The sequence below is a fragment of the Triturus cristatus genome, chromosome 8 (assembly GCF_964204655.1).
Source record: "Triturus cristatus chromosome 8, aTriCri1.1, whole genome shotgun sequence".
NCBI classification, from domain to species: Eukaryota; Metazoa; Chordata; class Amphibia; order Caudata; family Salamandridae; genus Triturus; species Triturus cristatus.
In genome coordinates, this window is record NC_140591.1 from 1,559,053,416 (window position 1) to 1,559,063,820 (window position 10,405).

Consider the following 10,405-nt stretch of genomic DNA (forward strand, 5'->3'; position numbering starts at 1 on the left):
ACTCCTGGAAGCAGTGATTTAAATAGAAAAGGAAGCCTTACAGCAACCATTTGTATCCGTTGAAGGGGGAAGCTGTAACAGGGTAATGAGATTCTCCTATACTTGAAATATTCAGTCTCCTGCCCCTCACATTAATCTTGGAAAATAGAGAATTTCTGACGTGATGCCATCATGAGGCATCCTTGCTCTTGTCTCTCATCTTGCAATGACTTTTATGTGCAAGTTCTGGTAGACCCGAGTGAAGCATAAACATTCTGTCAAACAGGTGCTAAAGTGTTTTAAAAAATGAAAGAAATGTTTGATCTTAGCAATAAAATTGTGTTAAACTTTAGGAGGTCTTAGAGGCCCTCAATTTCAGGAGCATGCTTCTTGTGTCTCAGAATCTACAGGGGGTGTGAGCACCGGCTCTATCTTTAAATATCTTCTATAATAAAAAGGAGGAGACATCCTTGAGGCATTCTTTAGAGGCATTCAAGATCGATTCTGTGGGTAATATAGATTGCCTTGCAATTTGAATATCATTTTTGGTGGTTCTTAATTTAGTTACCCTCCCTTTTGATGAGTTTTTCTGAGAATTTCTGACATGATGCCATCATGATGCATCCTTGTTCTTGTCTTTCATCTTGCAATGACTTTTATGTACAAGTTCTGGTACACCCGTGTGAAGAGTAAACAATCTGTCAAACAGTGCCTGTCCCAAGGCGTGCATATGAGGGAGAGACAAGAATTAATTATAGTCTGTTGTGTGCGAAAATATGATCTGGATCTCAGTAACAGTTCTTGCACAAGATCTACTGTTAGAAGTAAAACAATAAAGGATAGTCTGGAGCCAGCGACTGTGTATAAGAGCCTCAAAAAGAGGGATGGAAACACACAATAATTGTTTCTCTGTTACTGTAATAAAAACAACCTTAGGCTTTTGTCTGAGACTGAAACTCAACATAAGTTTAGTTTTTTGTATTACTGTTCTCAATGTGTGTTGTGAACATTGGGGAAAGGTGGGGTTTGTATGTTATACTGTAAGCTTGTGAAGTACAAAGAATACGCATCATGTTAGAATCAAGTGACTGTCAGTAACATATTTATTTGCCACACATGACAACTCCTACTAATGTTGAACTTTTTCTGTAGTTAGCTGGCTTTATATACTCTCCCATTAAAAATACACATCTTGCAGAGTATTTGTTCTGCCCTTTAAAAGTAAAGTAGTCTTCATCAGCAGTGTTATCAGACATTTGTTGAGTAGTAACAATAGTGTTTTGCAAAAAACATGATAGGCCTATTGAAGATAGCTGGTAAAGACCCACTAAAATATGTCAGACTCAAGACTTGATTTAGAGTATAATGGATGGGTTAGTCCATCACAAACATGAGGGGTATCCTGCCTGTCTCATTATAAGTGACATAGGATGTAATGCACCTGCAATAAGGCATATGGGTTGTTTGGCACATATGTTAGGAATTATCTATCTGCCAAATCAGCCCTAAATGGTCAGTGGTTGTACTGCTTCATTTATCGTGGAGAAGCACTTTGAAAATGTAGCTTTACAGAAAATGTATTCTGAAAACATTCTGATTACAAATAAACCAGCTCTGCTCAAGGTCGTCAATTTACCAAGACGCTAGGATAGGGAGTGACGTCAGGTAGCTTTGAACTCACTGACATTGCAGGTAGTGACATTATATGACTTAGCCCCCACATCTTCTCAGGAAATGATGTCACATGACATTAAACTTAATGGAATCAGAATAATTGTCGTCACTGAAGTTCCATGATAACTGCAGGATTAATATAACAACACAATGCAGGTAAAAGTCTATTTTATATATTCCATATATTAGACTGATAAACTGATCTTTAAAAGTGGTGGTAGCACGGAAGTGAAACGCATCAGCCAAGTCATTTCTTGGGAACATTTGGGTTGTTACCCCCAAAGATTAAATAGTGCACCACATGAATGTGGTAAAAAGGCACAAACTCTTTCTTGGCACTCAATAAATATTCAAATTCTTTCATGGTGTACCAAGTCAATGTAACCTTATAATTCCCCATTGTCTAATCCATTTAAAAAAAAATGTGCTATGGGTGTCTTTATGTCCAACATTACCTATATTGTGCCAGGGCCAGTATTTTGTCATGGGTGCCTCCTCGCATGTGATACTGTTTTCCTCTCTTATGCCAGGAATCACCCACCATTTTTTCAGAGGTGCCCCTTACGATAAAAATGTCCTCAAGTATGCCAGTGCCAGCAGTTTTCCATGCTTTCTCTATCTGCCAAGTATTACCTCTAGTACATCAGTATTAATATTTTACCATGGGTGCCCAGCCAAAATGAGAAGAATTGACTACAGTGCACCCGTATTTATTCACAAGTACCTGTAATGCTACGAATTTCCTCCAGTAAGACAGAAGTATTTTGATATTGATGCTTCTATAAGCTAAGAATTACATTTCATATGCCAAGGTTAATGGCATACTCGCAAACGTGACACCATATTTTCATTCACATTTACTTACATATACTCACTCATGCTCACTCCAAACATGCATTCATTTTCACTCACTTGCAATCAATCATGCATTCTCATTCTTATACCTTCTCATGCATTCCTAGTCACTCATACTTGCAAACTCACTTGCCCTCAATCCTATTTTCACTCCCACCCTCCAACTCACTCTTAACTTATCTCACTTGCATCACTTTTACTCACACTCACTGATACTTTCAAATTCAAATACACATTCCCTTGCAAGCACTAATTCTCGCATATTCGTGTTTTCATTCATATTCACTCAAAGTTGCTCATTGTCACTCATTCCCACTCAAATCAACCAAAACTTCCCTACTCTATACCAACATACATTTATGGGATTTTTATCCACTTATCCTACCTGAAAGCAAAGGCCTTATTCCATATCTTGGTGGTTCATTTTTATTACACTACTAAAGAAAAATAAAGAAGGTGAGAGGCACCCTAGCACCCATACGAGACAGATGCTTTTGTAGTTCTTCGCACTGATTTTAACACCTGAAAGCAGGGATTAGAAAAGAAATACCAAGGGTCACAAGAGCAAAGTCAAGGGTTGCCGCTGGGTCTCATTGTGACCCCTAAATCACAACCATAGCTTTGCGAAGCATTGTTGATAGTGTCTTGGAAAAGCATAACAGTCTTGTTTAGTAGTGTCAGTAGTTTGTTACACTATAGTACCATCTATCCAGGCTTTGTTTAACTGGTTTCTGTGTAGGCTGCTCTGCTCATGTCAGCTGTGCATAGAAAAATATGCAGATTTCTGATCTTGCTTCTTCTTTAGCCAATACTGACACAATGCCTCTCCCATTTGAGTCTGAAGAATTTCCAAAGCTGCGTGAAAAGTAGTATGCCATTAGTAAAGGGCATATTCTACTATAGAGGGGGCCCATTACTATAGACACATCAGTGTGCATCACACATGCTTAGGAAGGTCATATTTAGTTTAGACTGCTTCGGCATTCAAGGCATGCCCTCTTTACTGAAACTCTTATAGACAAGCTCGATAAGGCACACATTCATTTTCAACATACAAAATATATAATATTTAATTAGCCAGTTCGATATAGTTTAACTAGGCTAGGGCCATGTTTTATTATTAACTTCATTTGCATATTTATCTATTCATATTTTATATTTCAAATGCTCTTGGTCCACAGTTATGGCAACACCTAGGAAAGAAGGTGGATTGCCCATGGATGTAAGAAGCCACTTTGCTTAAACTGAGATTCATGGAGGTGGTAGTGAGGAAAATAAAAATCTATGAGGCCTATGTGTCCCCATGTGCCCCCCCCGAACGCTTATGTGCACATACATGTAACCTATGTATTTCCCCTCCATGGCCTTTCTATCATGATGCTTATGCTATAACGTGGCCTGCCATCATCCAGTCTCCCAGGAGAGAAACGACAAATCTGTATTGAGGCCTACACGTTTTTCATAATGTTTTCCTGCATTTTCATGAAGCCCATGTTTATGGCTCAGCCAGAGCCAAAAAGAGGTTTCATGCCTCAGAACGCTCTGAAAGCTACAGCTACGTATCCTTGGCCTTGCACACTTGGGCCTCAGCCAAAGGGGCCCCGACCGAGGTGTCGAGACAGTATTGAGCACGGTTATCTGCTTACTCTTACTGAAACCACATTCTTGCCTGGTGAAGGAGGAATGAACGCGACCCATCTGCAAGGAGGGAGCCCAGCCCTACTGTCTCTCTTTGTGAGATTGCAAAGCTCACGTCAGTAAAAAGCCCATAGCCCCCATGTAAGGCTTCTGCAGTAAATGAAGTAAATGAAGAAATAGATGCCACATCGGCTCTTGGTGATGAGCAACCTATGTCACAAATCAGTCCCTGCTCCAGACATCGGATATCAGATAATACAAGATGTGCTGGTCGTCTTGGCACTGAAGGCCTCACTCACTGAAGGCCTCACTTCCAGACTTGTCCGGTTGCATAGCAACCCTCCCCACGTCAGTTACACGTCATGCTCGAGTTGAGCACAAGTAAGGCAAAGTTCCAGTACAATTCCAGCAGATCACGCAACCCCCTCCAGGTATCCACCCACACATGACAAATTACCCATTATCATCAAGTGGACGCCCACATGGACGCCCACCTTCACGCCTACTTACACGCCCACATGCTCTTATCTCATTCTCTCTTGCTCTTTTGCTTACGTACAATTGAGAAATGTATATATACTGTACTCTGTGAATAATGTTTTGAGAATATTGAGAATACTTTTGAGTCCCTTTCCAGATCCTTTTTTGGTGATGGTAATATTCTCCCTTTGACTCGAGTTATTGGAATAAAGCCCTTTATGAACCTGATACCACAGACTCAGCCTCTTGCTTTATGCATGATCTTATTTATATTTTAAAAATTCTGAGAGCGTAATATTTTATTTACCACATAATGGCGCCCGAACAGGGACATCTCTTTCCCCACACGCCGGAGATGAAGGTCCAGTTTTGCCCCCTTCCATAGCCGTGACGGACTTCAAGCGCGCACGTCGCTGGTCTTCCCGCCAACTCCCTCAGGCCAACGAAGGGGACAGACTGCGACCAGGCATCCATACGAGGCGGTGAGGAACGCAGATTGTCCTACCCAGAGCCCACCTGCGAGAGAGCTGTGTCCGAGGTATACAGAGGCCCACCAGATTCCGAAGTTCCGAAGTATCCAAGTCACGAGTCGAGTCCAGTCCAGTCCAGTTTGGTCTAGTCCAGTTCAGTTCCGAGGCCTTCCGTTCCGTGCTACCCGGTGAGTACCGTTGCTGGGGAGGCAGTTAGACGTGCACATTAGGTTGTGCCGGTCAAGACGGGTTTGGGTACACAAATCCGGTCTGCACTGTTTCAGCAGTGTATCTGTACTGTTTAGCAGTATATCTAGTATGTCTTGCATATAATTCAGTATTCTCTAGTGTTAGTATTATGTCAGTAACTAGTTTCCTATTAGTTATCATCGTTCGTTAAATGTTAAATGTTAAATGTTTTAATATGTTTTAAAAATTGTGGTATGAATGAGTGTTCATTATTGTGTTTATTGTAATTTATTGTGTTCAAAATCAAGTAGCAAAGTTTAAAGATGCCGTTCTTTTCAAAATTAAGCCAGATCAAAACTAGAAAAGGGGTACTCGAGGAAGCTGTTCCCATTCCACCTAGGGACACTCCAGGGTACTTTTTGTATCATAAACATGGCCTAGATGCCGTATTATATCTCGATTTGTGGGTGGACTACACCAAGGATTTAGCAGAGAATCAGAGATGGCCCGCAGCTGGGACCTGGGATGCAGATTGCATCATGAGAGTAGAAGAAGAGTTATGGAAAAAGACAGCCAGACAGTCACAGAAAAATGCCATTGAATTATGGCGTAAAGAATTGCATAGACGCACAGAGAAAGCGCTCAGAAAAGAAGAGAAAAGTAGGGAGGATTCAGACAAAGCCCGAGAAATCGTATTAGTTGAGGAAGGTATCCGAGTAAAAGCAGAACAAGTAGACAGACAACGAAACACTCTTATGAAAGAGAAAATGTAGACCAGCTCGGAAGGATGCCATTGAGTTTTGCCGCAAGGAGTCACATAGGAGGACAGCGTAAGTGTTTCACGAAGCAGAGAGAAGTAGACTGGAGTCTGGAAAAGCCAAGGAAAAGATGTTACAGGAGGAAGTGGAGCAGGTAAAATGAGCGCAGGCTGACAGAGAAAGAAATACTGACGTTGCTGGTATTTATCCCGTCCTTTCAGAGGACCTAGCAAGAGTGGCCCCAGTAGAAGGTCCAGTTAGAGTGCCACCGCAAGTACCACGATACATATAATAATGATATAGTAGCCCAAAGGTTCTTGAGCCTCCCACCAAACGAACAGCGCATAGCTGGTGTTTTCATGGTCCAACATTTGATTACGTTGTTAAAAGGGACTTGAGAGGGGTGTAGCTAGGGTAATAGCAACACCTGTGATTTGATGACACCCCTAATGTACAAAGTGTTAACGAAAAAATAATTAGTGAAAAGTTTAGCTTGAGAAAAATTGTGGGTATTTCGAATTTGCAAAATTGTTCCAGAATCCAGGTTTGTGTTCTTGGTGGTCCAGTGAGCCAATGTGCTGGGTCAAGTCGGTAAGATTATGACCCCCTGAGAGCAAATTGTATGTAAAAATAATTTTTCAATTGGGCGAATTATTGCAGTTTTTATGGAATTGAGTAGTCTTTTTGTCTTTGACAGCTTCAGAGTGAGGAGAAGGTGGGGGCTGTGTAGAGCAGAATGTGATACAGAAATCGGAGACAGATTCTGACCTTGTAGCCAGTGTAGGTGGGGGCCGGTGAGAGGAGCGGAACAGAGGCACTGCTTAGAAAGCTTCTCTGACATCGCATCTGTGTAATGCCTGCAGCCGGAGAGCCTTGGGGGCCAGGAGTAGGAAAAACAAAAAAGATGGCTGGCAGCCCAGGCTCAGGCCGCGCTGAGGGGCTATTTTTAGCTTCTCTGATAAGACAGGGCAGCTGAGAAATGTAAGTCGAGAAAGATTCCCTTGTTCTATTCTGTGCAAAACCAGTGCCCCGAGGAAATGTCTATGGAGAAGATTTGTTTTATTTTTTAGCAAATGTTATATTGCTTCTGGCCAGAAAGTAAAATGTTGCTCTTGCTTGGAATTTTAAGGGCTATATGCCTATATAAAAACGATTTTCAAATTCAGACATTTTTGAATTGTGGCCACAAGCTGCCACCAGTTGCATTGGATAAATGATCCAGTGGTTAAAAGTCTGTGGGGAGAGATGAGAGGTGCGTCTTCGTCTGGGACATTAGGGTACATTGTGTTGACGAAGATGCATAGCTCATTTTTATGAAAAAAAAAACAAACAGGTTCGTGTGTTCTTCGTTTTTGATTATTCTTGCTGATTCTGTGTGTCAGACTTGACACGGTGATTTCAGATGGGGGTGTATAGGGCAGGTAAATAAGTTATTGATTATAAGCCTGACAAATTAAGCAGGCCAGAGTGTTCGCCTCTGAGCTGTAGGTACTATAATTGCGCATCGCTGCTCATTTATATATGTTAGTGTAATTGTCTATGCTTTCTGTGCTTGGTATACTGATGGCTTGGCATATGTATTTTATATATGTTTTGTTTTTGTGTTGTATTGACCAGTATGTTTGGCATTAATACAAGTTCTCCTGGGCGTTACGGAGATGGACGTGACGACGTAAATCTTTGCGCAGCGCTTGGCTGGAACTTGTTCACAATTACTAAATTTCACAGACATGATATTACCTTTATCATGCTGTCAAAATAGCGGACAACACGTTATCAGTGTATGTCTAATTGGTATTGGTGATGAATAAAAGAAGAAAATAGTTATGCAAGACTTAAATATGTATCACATGACTGCCTTTCTCTTATAGACAGGCAGCCTCGGTCATATGTTTCCAGATTGGACATTGAGGAACCATTATGATCTGTGCACTCGCATCTTACCTCTTGAAAGGCCTGTTTTAAATAAGGACTGCCACCCCAGAGTGACAAATGAGGCTCGGTATTTAGGGTAATGAGAAAATATCTGACAGGATTTCCTTTTTAAAGTTTGCTTTAGTAAGCTCATTCTTGTAAGTGGTGGCCCCAAAAGTTGACTTGTTTTTAAATTAGGCTGTTTATTGTATAGGTGGAAATTATTGCAAAATGACTGATTTCTTTAGCAGATGAATTATTAATTATCAACATTAACAACTGTTCTTAAACTTGGTTTTCCGAATATTTAGGTAATTTAGCATTCCTATTAGGGCCTCCTAGCATTAATATTGACTTCCGGTTGGTGTAAGTTCATGTAATAGGGACATTTGCATATGAGATGTCATTTGGCCAGCTTATGAGCTAACACAATGAGGTTTGTACATTAATTTGAAGGATTTCTCGCCGTTTCAAATACGCTGTGTATCTCCTATAATTTTGCTTACGCCCAGTAGCTACACACAGGGATTAATAGTGTTGACAAGACACAGGGTTTGATAGTGTTTGACAGCAGTGAAATCTGTTTCAGATTTCCTCCTGTCAAAAAGGGGGGGAAGGAGGAGAATATTGGCTTTCTGCTGGCCCCTGAGGAGGTTCGCTTCCCGCTAGCCCCTTAAGAAATTAAGCCCCTTAGAAATTAGCCCCCTTAGAAATTAAGCCGAGGAAATAGGTATGGTGCTTTCCCCTTTTTCTCATGTTTTATTGTGATCTTTCAGGGGAATTAGTCCAAGCCCCTAATACAGCTTCTACTAAAGTCCTCCCTTGGACACAAGAACACACTGTGGCATTTGAAGAATTAAAGAGAGCTTTATGTCAAGCACCAGTTTTAGCAAACCCTGATTACAACAAATCGTTTATGCTTTTTGTGACAGAGCGGGATGGAACAGCACTATCTGTCCTAACACAAGATCATGCAGGAAAACACGAGCCCTGTGCTTATTTTTCTAGTACATTAGACCCAGTAGCACAGGCTTTGCCTGCGTGCCTAAAATCAGTTGCAGCAACGGCCTTAGCCATAAGACAAAGTGACTCGATAGTGCTGGGCCACCCTCTGACAGTACAAGTACCACACGCAGTAGAGGTTCTCTTGAACCGGACACAAACACAACACCTGACTGTAGCTAGACTGACAGGCTATGAGCCAACGTTATTTCAACCACACATAGAGATCAGACGATGCAACATACTGAATCCTGCTACCCTTTTGCCCTCCAGTACAGAAAGCGTTTCACCACACGACTGTGTTGAAGTAATACATACCGTGACTAAACCAAGACAAGACTTGACAGACGTTGCACTCCCAGACCCCGACCTAACACTATAAGTTGACGGCTCATGCATGAGGACAGGGGCGGGAGAATTAGTGGCAGCATATGCAGTGACTACTGATACTGTAATAATAGAGACTAAAAGAATAGACATATTGTCAGCACAAGCAGCAGAGCTCATCGCCCTGACACAAGCGTGCATAAGAGCTAAGCACCTGAGAGTAAACATTTACACCGATTCTGTGGGGAGAAAGAGGTTTCTTGACCTCTCATGGGGTCAAGATACAGCATGGCCCCCTTATTCAAGCCCTACTGGAAGCAATACATTTACCAACAGCCATAGCTATCCTAAAATGTAAAGCACATACTAGAGCCACAGATACCATTTCCCAAGGCAATGATCTGGCAGACCGAACAGCTAAACAGACAGCTCAGACCCCACTAGACATGACAAAATCACAGATACTATCACTGTCCAAAGCCATGACAGTTAGGGATCCTTCCAAGGATGTACAAGACATACAGACACATGCTACTGTAGACGAATTAAAGAAATGATCGGAACAAGGAGGGGTACTGACTGATCAGGGTTGGATGACAAAGGGCAAATCCACATGGTTTCTTCCTGATTCAATGGTACAAATAATCATAAATACCGCACATAGTCCTGCACACTTAGGAGAGAAAGCAATGCTAGACAGCTTACAGAATATATGGTTCTCTTTTACATGAGAATGGTAGCTCATTCTAGAACAGGCTTATCTCCCTATGAAGTGGTCTTTGGTAGACCACCAAATATGTGGGGCACTCCAATGCCTAAAAGATTACTGATGCTGACAGATTACCTGGCTTCCTTGATGTCTGCACTACTCTCTTGTTGTTCGCAGGTTGCTGCCGCCTTCCCTGACAACACCCAGGTCAAAGAATACTCCATCGCTCCTGGATGGAAGGCGCCAAAGTCAGTGCTCTGGACCACGGGGACGGCCGTTAAAGTCAAAGGGCGGAAAGGATGGTTGCACCTTCACCACTCTTTTACAAAGGAAAGACTTTGAACACCATTTTCTAGAGGAGACTCCCCAGCAGTTTCCACAAAGCTAAACTTAGATCTAAAAAGTCAGAA